The sequence below is a fragment of the Petaurus breviceps genome, unplaced genomic scaffold, assembly GCF_028583685.1.
Source record: "Petaurus breviceps papuanus isolate PSGF00001 unplaced genomic scaffold, PetGlider_PUasm1.0 140, whole genome shotgun sequence".
NCBI classification, from domain to species: domain Eukaryota; kingdom Metazoa; phylum Chordata; class Mammalia; order Diprotodontia; family Petauridae; genus Petaurus; species Petaurus breviceps.
In genome coordinates, this window is record NW_027185698.1 from 15,899,670 (window position 1) to 15,912,228 (window position 12,559).

The 12,559-nt window shown below is 40.8% G+C and overlaps 1 protein-coding gene and 1 pseudogene across 1 annotated transcript in view; one reads left to right on the plus strand and one right to left on the minus strand.

Annotated features, from left to right (window-relative positions):
- Positions 1-12,559, minus strand: part of RBPJ (recombination signal binding protein for immunoglobulin kappa J region) — a 460,166-nt gene that overhangs the window by 384,321 nt on the left and 63,286 nt on the right. The gene's annotated exons all lie outside the window — the stretch shown is intronic.
- LOC138150377 (large ribosomal subunit protein eL29 pseudogene) lies at positions 1,692-2,457 on the plus strand (annotated as a pseudogene).

Below are 12,559 nucleotides of genomic sequence, written 5' to 3' on the forward strand. Positions count from 1 at the left end.
TTCCTCATAATGAAATTAATTAATTAGACCTCTACCTGATTATTGCTACTTTGTCTCTGACCCGCTGTTCATCATTCTCAGGTTAAAAACTGGCTCAGTAAAATCCTGTTAATATATCAAATAGGAAATCCTCTGTTTGGCATTTTAAATTCTTCACAACCTCCTCCCAACCTACTTTTCCAGTCTTTTGAGACATACTACAGTCAAACTGTTCATCTTATTCCTCATACATAATACTCTATCTCCTACTTCCATGCCTTTGACCTGACTGCCTCCTATTCCCGGAATGTATTTCTTTCCTTTCCTCCAGCTCTCAGAATCCCTAATTTCCTTAAGGTTAAAATCTAGAGCTACTTTGTACATGAATGCTTTCCTCTTTACTAGAATATTCCCCCACAAATCATCTTATATCAGTTTTGAATATATATATATATATATATATACATAAATACAAATATACATATATGTTTATATGTGTGTGTATGTCTTGAGGGCAGGGACTGTCTTGACCTTTGCCTTTACATCGTCCTCACCTAGGACAGAACTTGGTTCATAGTGGGTGCTTAATAAATGCTAGGGGATTAACTGGTATGGTCACAATGTAGAATGTAAGCTCCTTGAGGAAAGGAACTGCTCCTTTTATTCCAGGCTTTGTATGTGGTGACTTGTACATAATAGGTACTTAATATATGTTTATTAATTAATTGAATTGGAAAGAATACTTAGAGTAAGAGTCAGGAATTCTAATTCTACCCCATAATTCTTTGGCCTTAGAAAAATTGGAGTATTATGGGATTATAGCTTTGGAGCTGAATGCACCTTGATGGCAGAGAATATAACTCCCTCATTTTACAGATCAAGGAACTGAGGAACAGAACAATTAGCCGCGCCACACCTGGTAGTAAATGTCTCAGGCAAGTCAACACAAATCTAATAAGCCCTGACTCTTCTGGGCACTGGGCTAAGTACTAGGAATATAAAGAAAGGCAGAAGGTCAATCTTTGCCCTCTAGGATCTTAGAGTCTGATGAAGGAGACAACATGAAACAACTCTGTACAAAGAAGCTATGTATAGGATAAATGATACCATACAAATCTTATCTGAGGCTGTTTTAAACCCAACTCTTCCTGATTCCAAGTCCAGAGCTTCATACACGATAGACCATAGGTTCCCAAAGTGGGTGACATCACACCCAGGGGGGCAGTAGTAGCCTTGGCTACAATTAGGGGGCATTGAATAAAATAAGGGAGTGGTGGAAGCATAAGGAAAGAAGAGAAGAAAAGAAAATTTTGAAAAACCATTCATACATGTTTCATCTGTTGTGTAACACAGTTAAAGTTGTAGTGATTACATTATTTTTCAAATAAAAACACAGAATGCAAGCTATTACTGATCCACGGACAGTTAAGTCTACTGACAGGTCTTAATAAGCAAGTGTTGGCAGGTGAGTCTGTCACACATTGTGGTGCATTGTTGGGAAATCCAGCATGCTTCAGCAGGAATATGTATGTGTAATGACTTGTTTATAATATGATACTAAATGGTTACATGACATAATATGACATCATCAAAATTTCAATGCAAGAAAACCCCCACAAATTTATAATAAATTATTAAATTTAAGATGCATCATTTAAAAAATACACATATGTTTGAAAAGATGCAAATTTCCTTTAAAAAAACATTAAAAGGCTCTTCCGGTTGGTGGAGTGCCTGTTAGCGCAGACTGTGGTGTAAAGATGGCTAAGTCTAAGAACCATACCACTCACAACCAATCACGAAAATGGCACAGAAATGGCATCAAGAAACCTAGGTCACAGAGATAGGACTCTCTGAAAGGGGTTGACCCCAAGTTTCTGAGAAACATGCATTTTGCCAAGAAACACAATAAGAAGGGGCAGGCCAAAAACGCCAAAGCCATCAAGGCCTGAGCAGAGGCCATCAAGGCCCTGAGCACCAAGGCCTCCAAAGCCATGCTCCTCAGGCCCAAGATCCCCAAGACTGGCACCCAGCATGCTGGCCACAAGATGGCTACCAAGCGTCCAGGTCCTAGGATTGGCATCAAACGTCCAGGCTCCAGGATCACAAAGCCTGACTCTAAGGTTGCCAGAACCACTGACCCCAAGTCTACCAAGCCCACTGACCCCAAGGCTGCCAAGCCCACTGACCCCAAGGCTGCCAAGTCTGCCACCAAGGTCAGTAAGTGAGATCCTAAGGCTACCAAATCTGGCCCCTAGGCCACCAAATCTGATGCTAAGGCTGCCAAGTCTGACCCCAAGGTCGTCAAGTCTGATTCCAAGGCTGCCAAGTCCGATCCCAAGGCAGCCAAGTCTGATTCTAAGGCTACTAAGCCTGCTGAGTCCAAACCCAAAGATGCTGGAGCTGAAGTTGCTGGTCCCAAGCCTTCAAAATAGATGCTTCAGAACAGAAGGATTTGTTTAAAGCTAAAACTCCCTTTTTTCCCAGCTAGGGTATGATTATTCACTATTTTGTACAAATAAAGAAAATGGTGAGTCATTAAAAAAAACATTAAAGGAACTAGATTTTCTAGGGGTACTGAGTAATTTTTTTTTAAAGGGGGTAGTAGAGCAAATAAGTTTGAGAACCTCTGCACTATACCGTTCTGGAGATTTGACCAGATGATTTTTAATATCCTTTATAATTCTAAGACTCTATATTTATAGGATCAAGCTTAAAAGAACCTCAGAGACTATCTAGTTACACAGATGGGGAAACTGAGACCCAGAGAGATTAAATGGCTCACAAGGGATTATGTAGGTAGTAAGTGTCAAAAGTAGGGTTTGAATCTATATTCTCTAATAGTCTTTCCACTTTCCATTAATACAACCCTATTTTTTTTTCCAGAGGAAAAAATAGACTTCTATGCCTACCACAGACATATCCCTGATAGACATCACTGAAGAAAAATCCCCTTGTTTATTGAACCATTACTCTGGTCACTCCTTCAGCTGGAATTATCCCTTTCTACCTCCTCCTTGCCACTGATGTATGTATCTTTCCTTTCTTTCTTGGATCACTGAGTTAGATAGGAGAAACCTTAGGGATCATCTAATCCAATCTCCTCACTTAAACAGAAGAGCAAAACTGATGCCCAGAGAGGTTCAGAACTTTGCCTGATCACACAAGCAGTCAGCATTATAGCTGGAGTCTAAACTGAGGACCTACAACTCCAAGAAGGCATGGTGCCAAGCTGCCTTCAAAAATTCGTTCAAGACTTATATAGCACACTGCTCTCTTTCACACATGAAGAGTTTGGTTCCACAATGGGGCAGAGAAAGAAAATTTGTTTAAGAAAAACTGATAAAAATCGCAAAGAGACAGTCTCTTGATAAAATGTTGATGAGATATCCAGACCATTTTGAGGACCAGATAGAGAAATGCCCTTTGATGAAAGTTCCGAGAATATCTATTTGAAATCAGAGCAGACACTGAGATAATAATAGCTCTAGGCGATGATGGTTCATCAGCTCACTTGCATGCAACTGTTTTTTTAAAGACTTAAAGGCTATAACTGACAAAATCATCAATCAAATAACTGTTTGGGTACTATGAGAAGATTATATGTTTATTGGATTCAAATCTGGCAGAAAGGTGAATTTTGAGTTAAAGATGAATCACTGACAATGTAATTTGAGGCACTGAAAGATACAAATTGGAGAAGTTTGAGAAGAAGCTATAGGAAGAGATAGAAGGAAAATCAGGAGAGTAAGCTGGGCACAGAAGAAATTACAAGAAGCAGGGGACAGAAGACAGAAGATTTCCAGCTGAGACAGCTGACTCTTCAGTTACTTTAATGGGAGCCTGCTGATTAGAAGAGAAGCATTGCTTTGCTGCTTGGCTTAAGAAAAACTGAATGAGCTCTTCAGCTGCTGGGTTGATTGAAAGAGAGTTGACTGCTGCTACTGTGGACAGAATTGTCTGAGCCTGTTGCTCTCTGGTACCACAGAAAACCTGAGAAAGGGAAAACCTCTGTAGTGTGTTTGGTTGCCTTCCACTGCCCTCTCTGGTTTGAGAGGGAGAAGCAGAATAGGAAAGACAGGCTTTGCATCTGTTTTGATGTTAGAAGAGACTTAACTTTGAGACAACTGGACAAAGCAGAATGTCCTTTTTGCAGATTTGAGGATCTTGACATTTCTTCAGTTTAAGGCAACTGTCATTGAAAAAGCATAAACACCTTTTTTTCAGTGCTTTGTTAAGGGTGGCTATGAACTAAAAGCTTGTCACTGTTCAATCACCTTAATAATGGAAAAGAAGTGGATTAGTCTAGCAAGAGAGCAGTGAAGATCAGAAGGACAACTAGAAGAAAAACAGCTTTGTGAGTTATAAATTACCCCTGAAGGAAAGAGGATATCAAGACCTGCAGTCCAGAGTGATGAGTTGTCCTGGACACTTGGGCTTCTCCACTCCTGCGCCTCCTTGCTAGCGTTGTATAAGGACGTGCTCATTCTCCCCCATAGACACCTTGCTCATTGATATAACTTACTTACATGATGTTTTGATTAGTCCTGCTTTTGCTCTCTGTTGAGTAATTGCAGTGATATTTGATTATTCATGCTTTTGCTTTATATGAGTAAATGGCATAATTATTTGTGACTACTATTTTGTAAATGGCAAGTACACCAGTTGGGGGATCAGGAGCTATGGTGGTAAGTAGTAGAAGTGTATCTCCCTCATAGAAGGCTTACTTGTAGATCCTCAGAGAGTATGAGTGGTATCAGCATAACAAATCCTTCCTTAGAATCCCAGATCTGCCATCATGAGTTTAGGTTGGATGAAAAAGTATTCCCAGAGAGCAATAAAGCGGGCTCTATGCCATGCACCGTGGACAGTCATCTCATACATCAGTGTCTAGATCTAGATTTCCATTCAGTTCTAGACATTCAAACCAGAAAATACGTATGTCTATCTGCACAGCTGCAAGTGATTATATCTACACATTTGAGTACACACACATTTCATTTGTCTTTGTATACACTATATTTGTGCCAGTCCAGTCTCCTTTTGTTTATTAGATTTTTGATGGTCAGGCCTATGTCTCACATAGGTTTTATTACTCACAACCCTGTCTATTACAGTGTTCTGAATTCAATCATTTTAAGAGTAAAACTTCCTCAATCTTATTTTAGTAACTAAGGTGCTATGATGGGTTGCCCCCAGTTTCCTCAATTATTCCCCAAGTATTCTAGCCACCCCTATCCCAAACCTGCTGGTTTATTTTTAAACTCTCTTTTGCTAGCTAAGTATGGGTACATCCTAGGGAGCCTCAAATTTCCCAGGAGTTTTCCCCCCAAACCATCATCACTCATTCTGCTTCACAGAGCTGGTATGTTCCGCCAGGCTGCAAGGACCCAAGAATTATTAATGTGCTGTCTTAGCTGACCTAGCTCAGCTGCTAGACACATGCTCCATAAATGGAACTCATTAGTGTCGAGGTCCATAAACACTCCCTCTTAACCATGTTTTGCAGCGTGTGCTAGCTGTGTGGCAATTGCTTGGTAAAGTAAATAGCCCCAAATATGAAACAGCAATCAGCATTCATAAGGAAGAGCATGCATTTGAAGAGCCGAGAGAGGCGTGCAGAGAGCCAAGGGAGCCTCCCTTTGGACTGTGGAAACCAGCCCTGCTTTCAGTTTATCTTCCTTTGAACAAATCCTAAATGGGGCCAGTGATTTTGGATGAATAATCATAAGGAATCTGGTTCATGCCTCTCCAATGTGACATTTGAAATGACATCTTCTTTCCCTTTTATAAGCCCTTCTTTACTGGGGCTCCCTCCCAACTCAGTCAAAGTTAATAGAAGGTGTCAATTCACTGTTGTGTGTCAGATGGATGGGTTTAGTTTTTTTAAAACCTGGATGAATTAAATCACAAGCAAATGAAGATTTTGTTTTGTATTCAAGGAAATGACTGGTGAAAAAAGTCTGAGGAGTGAGGCTTCTGAGGTGCCTGAAATGTAAAAAATAATAATAATAATAATCACTTCCCCATTCATCTGCATTCTAGGCGGCTTGCCTCTTTAAGAAGGCTGGGGGGAAAGAAAGGAAAAAACTAGTGGACTAGAGGAAGTGGAGTGGCTTAATGGTTATGAGCCCCACAGACTTCCAAGCAGAAGCTGAACTACCACCCAGACAGTCTCTGTAGCCCTTGAGGGGTGCCCCAAAAGAGGGAGACCCACTTCTCTCTCCCCTCCCCATCCCTTCTCCTCTGGGTACCTACTTAGGACATTGCTAACAAAAGAAGGAAATGAGTGGCTTGGTCTAGGTGACCAATAAAGTCACTTCCAGCTCTAATATCTTATGATTTTGTGTTTCTATAAATCCTGGAATGTAGGGAGGGGCCCTTTGTGAAACTTTGGGGGACTGAAAGCCCTGATTTATCATTAAGCCTTGAGCTAGGAGACAGTAGAAGCCAGAATCTGATTACTTTGGATAGTCCATGGCCATTTTCCAAAGAGAAGCGGGAAGAAGAGGGACAGAAAGAAGAGGGAGGGAGGAGAGGGTTAGTAGGAGGGGGAATGGCTGCTAAGAAGGAGGGAGAAAGAGAGGAAAGGAGCAGGCATCTAGGCTTGTCAGCCAAGAGGAGGGGAGAGAGAAGAGGCAAGCCAAAGACTTACTGGGGGACTGGGAGATATGCACTAGTCACTTTCCTTGAAAGGCAATTGGTAAATAATTTCTAATTCGGAGAAGAATAACCAGAGTTCCCTTGTAGGTGAGTATGTGAAGGATAGTTTAAGAAGTGATCAGCAAATAATATGATCATTATCTTGTCTCTCACCAAGGAGACCCTGAGGCACGTAGATTTGCATGAAGATTTAAAACCACTTAATAGCAATCACACACCATCAGCTGAAATACACAGAATGCTGTTCAGGTAAATTATCATCAACATTTATGTGGAAATAGCTAAGTATTCTTCTTTAAGCAGGACCATAACTAGAAATTTTTGTGCCTGGGGCAAGGGGCAGTAGGGCAGGATGGGGCAGGGAGGGCTGACCTAGAGGGCAACCACCATGCTGGGACCCATAGCATATACTACTAAAGAGTAGGTGGGTGGGAAGAGTGAGGAAGAAAGGGAATGGGGAAGCAATATACCCTGTGATGATATTGAAAGTGCCCTCTACATTTAGGTTCTAGTTATTCTGCCCTGGTTATGGACCTACCTTCTAGTATGTCTGGGCAATATTGACCTACCCCAGTGAAGGTAAAAACCACCATACTTGGAATTCTCCCTACCTTCTTTGGAGACAACACCTACCAAGGGTGGGGAACCTGTATCCTCGAGGCCACGTGTGGCCCGTTAGGTCCTCAAGTGCAGCCCTTTGACTGAATCCAAACAAAGTATTTGGATTGGGATTTAGTCAAAGGACTGCAGTTGAGGACCTAGAAGACCCATGTGGCTTCGAGGTCACAGGTTCCCCACCCCTGAGTCCTAGACCAAAGGAACACTCCACAAATCCACAGAAAAATGGCAAGTAGAAAAGGTAAATGAACCAGTACTCAGAATAACAGAATTTTAGAGCTGGGAAGGATTCAACAGTTATCTAGACCAGCCCTTAACCAAAGAATCACTTTGACAATATATCTGACAAGTGGTCTTCTAGCCTTTGCTCAAAGCACTCCAAATTTTCTGCTGCAAAACCACTAATTGATAGAATGAAATAACCAAATACAAGCATATCCCACCACACATTATTAACTAGGTCTTCAAACAGAATTTTAGGTGGGACAATGTCATGGTGTATAAAGGGGCACTGTTATAAACGTCTTTTGACAATAGTGAATGGCCAAGGAACATTACATTGTAGATTCACAAAACTGTATTTGAGGTTGGCCATAAAGTATTAATGATAAGAGGACCTTGGTAGGCATGATGTTATCTGGTGTATGCCACTAAGAGAAAAAAGAGACAAGAAAATTCTGGCCTCTTTTGAAGCCATGTTACACAAAAGGATCAATCAATTGATAAGCATGAATTAAGTGCCTACCGTGTGCCAATTGTTCGGTGTGCTAGAGATACAATGACAAAAAATGAAATAGTCCCTGTCCTCAATGAGTTTACATTCACTTAGAGGATAAAATGTCTACATACGGGATAGTTAAGCCATAGCTCACCCAAAAAAGTGACTCTGGCAAAACTACAGACAGATGACCATTAGGTCAAAAAAACTGAATGGCCTGGCAATTTGGAACGGACATGGAAAAGGCAGGGGGAAGGCCATGGATTCTGGTACTTGGTAGATTTATGTTCCCATTTCAAGAAAAGACCCTTCCAAATATAAAAGTGAATTTGCAAATTATCCATGGGGAGAAAAGCGAATTGGATTATTTAAAAGAAGACATGGTCCATGTCCCAAGGGAACATAATATGTCAAAAGAAGGAGATGGTAGACACAAAAAAAATAGTTTCAAATAATCACTTTGTTCCTTTATAATTTCAGGAACAAAGGTTCGTCTGCCACACCCAGAATACCTCTCTGACCTGCTCTTAGATCATGGAAATTCCCAGAAAGAGTTACATTTCTATAGTTTAAGGCTAAATCCCTGTTGAAATATAATCCCCCAAGAAAGGAAAACACTTTAAGCTGTTAATCACTTAGGCAGTGAGAACAAACTCATCTTAAGAACAAGCTTGTTAGAGAAAGAGAAGAAAATGAGGTCCCTGGGATCCTATGTAGGGAGGCCAGGAGCATCACCAAAGTAGAAGCAAGAACTGGGAAATTGGGGATTCTGCAAAGTCTTCCATAATTTCCCTAGAGCTAGCAGAATAGGTGAAAAAAACAGTCTACTCACAGTCATGGCTGAAGATACATATAGAAATCCTAGGTAATGTGGAGAGGAAGTGGGAAAGCTAAACAAGACATTGGGTCAGTGGCCCACCAAGACAAAAAACCTTTCCTGTCAGTTGATTTCTGGACCAAGCATTGCCCTACATTTCAACTAGTACAAATGTTTATTGTTACTGACACTAGCAGAGCTGTAACTAGGAATTCTGGTGCCTAGGGCAGATTCAGTTGGGGGCAGGAGGGGACGACAGGGAACAGCTCGCCCTAATTAGGTACAGTCTTGCTAGCTTCCTGAAAAAAGGCAAAAATGGGAGAGAAGGGGGCTAGAAGACAATCTGTCTAGGTTGGGTAGCAAATGGGCAGACAGAATACATGGGGTGGGGGAAGGAGCTTCACTTTGGAATCTCTGGGGTGAAGCTCTGATTGCCCCACAGGTCGGAGGACAAGTCCCAGGAGTAGGATCTGGGGCACGAAGACTTCACTTCCTCCTCATCAGGAAATGATAAGGCCATTGGTCTTCTTCTCTTTGCTGTATCCAAACAAACTTGTGATCTGACAGGAAGAGGGAAGAGCTACTTCTCATCAGTACAAAAAGACTTCTTTGGTTTGAACTCTTCCCCACTCTCGAGGTTGCCAGATTACATCACCCTTTGGTCCTAAGGCAAATGAGCCATTCTCTCTGCACCTCCTTTGTTGCTCCTTAGAAACTTGATTCCTACTTTCAAATCTTCACTGTTTCTTACTGATTTTATGACTTCTGAAATAACTGAAGAACTTAAACTATTAAAAAAAAACCCACTTATATCATAGTGTACTTTGAGTACACAATGTATAATGAGATAAGTAGTTTATGCATTTCTACATGGGAACATATAGAACAATGACTCAAGATCTCAGGAATTGTATCTACCCCTCTACCTGGGGGATTATGATTCTAGCCTTGAGGGTAGCAAGAGAAGCATGAGACTGGCCTCTCTGGCATCAAATTAGAATTAAATCTATCTGTGCCCTTAAATGTTGCTGGTTTGATTCGTTCAGAAAGAAAGCTGATTTCCTGGCCTCTCTCTCTTACGGGTAGTAGGGTACTCCAAGCTTATATATATCAGCATGGGCTCTCCCCACCTTCAGTTACACAAAAGATAACCACAAATAGAGACTAGCAAGTTAGCAAATCGAAGCAAATAACGTAGTATTCGGAGAAGTCCAAATTAAAATATGCCAGAAAATACATAAAAATGAATCATTTCTTTAGATGGGAGTGAGTTCATCTCAGCTGAAACCAAGTGAGTTAGGCTCTTATCTCACACAAGGGAAAATCTCCCAAAGTCTCTAAGAAGGCAAGCTGGAAATCAGGGACATGTCAAGGAAATGGTTTTTCCTCCATGTCAGCAAGGGAATCTTTCTCTCTTCCTAGGAGTTGATCCTCAGGGGCAGCTAGGTGGTGCAGTGAATAGAGCACCATGAGGAGGACCTTAGTTGAAATTCAGCCTCAGACACTTGACACACTTACTGGCTTTGTGACCTTGGGCAAGTCACTTAACCCCAATTGCCCTGCCTTCCCCCTCCAAAAAGACAAAAAAAAAGGGGGGGAGTTGATCCTCTAGAGAATTGAGCACCACATGTGTCCCTCAAACAAGGAAGAATTCCTTTCCTTTCCTCTCAAACCAACTCTACCACTCATGTAAGTGCACAGTGAAGTATCATCATTCTCTCCATCAACTGAGGGAGTCTCATGAAAAATGCTTCAAGTTTGTTGAGAAACCAGGTTATAGCTCTTTCAAGCCTTGCAAGGCAGGAACTCTAATATGTGTGAGGTAGGCATTATAAGGATTTATTACTTTCGCCATACCCCTTCCCTTTAGTGATGAGGAAACTTAAGGCTCATAAAGGTTGGCAGCATACATGATCACACAACTAGTAAGTATCAGAGGTAGAATTTGAACCAGGTGTTCTTGATTCTAGTACTCTTTCCCCTCTGCTAGAAATGGCAGTTTCCTTTAAATATTTCAAAGACGATGTGAAAGTAGACTTATTTTGTATGTGCTGTTCCATTAATGTCTTTTTTCCCCAAACAGCCATTTCCTAAAATGTACCCCAAATAAAATATTTCCCCAACTATAAAATGAATGGGTTGAATTATGTGGCCTTTGAGGTCTCTGCCAACTCTACATCTATGATTTTATGATTCTGTTACCCCATGAACACTGCCATATAACAAAGAAAACCAGTTAAGTGAACCCATCTATGCATCTCACAACCTATACAATATTATTTACCCATATTTCTGCCTCCATCTCTGATGAATGTCAACACTACCGATTTAATTCTAGGTTAAATGTTTAGAATTCCATTGATTAAAAAATGATAAATTTGCAAGATCACTTGCTTATCTGATTTTAGGTTTTGCTATTCCTTTAAATTGAATACAAGCATAAGAGAGGGAAGGGGGTTCGACAGAGAGGACAAAGAAAGTGAAGGCATATTCAGGTCTTTTATGGAAGTCTTTCATGAACTTTGCTTTTAAAAAAAAATCAGCAAAAGTAGAAGTACAAAAAGATTTTTTTTTCAAGGAAGGAACATGCTTTTGCAATTTGCTGGAACTTTTCCCTGGTGTTCCAGAAAGGCAGCCTCCCCATTACTCACCAGGGAGACATGCAAGCCAGAAAGGAAGAGGAATCAGCTAATAAAGACAGGCATTCCCTCCTTCTCTGTGCAAACTACACTTAATAATCAAATAAAAAAGCAAATGAAATTAAAACATTTTCCAAATGGGTCTGAGTCCTGAGCCCAGACTTCATGGGGCCTAGGTTGGCCTTATTTATATTCATGCCTTAATTAGGGCTCCATGCTAGGGATAGCTTTGCTAAAACCAGATCTCCGATAATCACAAGTATAGTTACAGTTCAACTCTTGAGCATAATGCAGCTGGCGGAGCAAGCCACTTACTATCTTTGTGACCTTGTGCAAGTCATTTAATCTCTGGGAGTTTCAGTGCCCTCATCTGTCAAATGAAATTGATAGATAAGGTTGTTTCTGTAAGGTCTCTTCTCACCTTGACTTTTTTGTGACGAAATGTGGATAGAATTGAATGGAATTTCCTTTTCAGGAATTATTTCTGATTCTACTTAGAATCATCAAAACATAGATTTTAGATCTGGGAAGTACATTAAAGATCATTCAGTTGAGTGTTTTTCAATTGGCTGTGTGTGGAAGTGAAGAATGTATACTGTTCCAAAAACTTTTTACTGCTGGAAGTCCTTCCTTCTGAAAACCTATAAACTTAAAGATCAGACACTTTTTTTCTCCTTCTTTCCCCTGTATGTTGCTTTGTTCGGTTCAGTTCAGTGTGCTTTGCTAAGAGCTATTCACTGGTACGGGGTTGGGTGCCAAGGATTCAAAGGCAAAGAAGAAAAAAAAAGTCCCTATAGCTAACAGAGCTTCAAGTTGTATTGCTCCTTCCACCCCATCTCCTTTTTTCCTCACTCTTCTGTCTCTGCTATCTGGATCTCAGAAAGTACCTCAACCCCATCCTCCCTTCCTATTGCCATCTCCATCTCCAGCACAGGAAAGGTACAGGCTGTGGTAGACAAGTTATGTATTTTGCCAGTCTGTTCCATAGTTTGGGCTGGAAATAGTTGACAAAGCCTAATGTCTTCCATTTATAAATGAGGAAAATGAGACCAAGAGAAGTTAAATGACTTGCCCACGGTCACTACAGCTAGTTAGCCGTAGAATTAGAACTAAAAATCAGGTCTC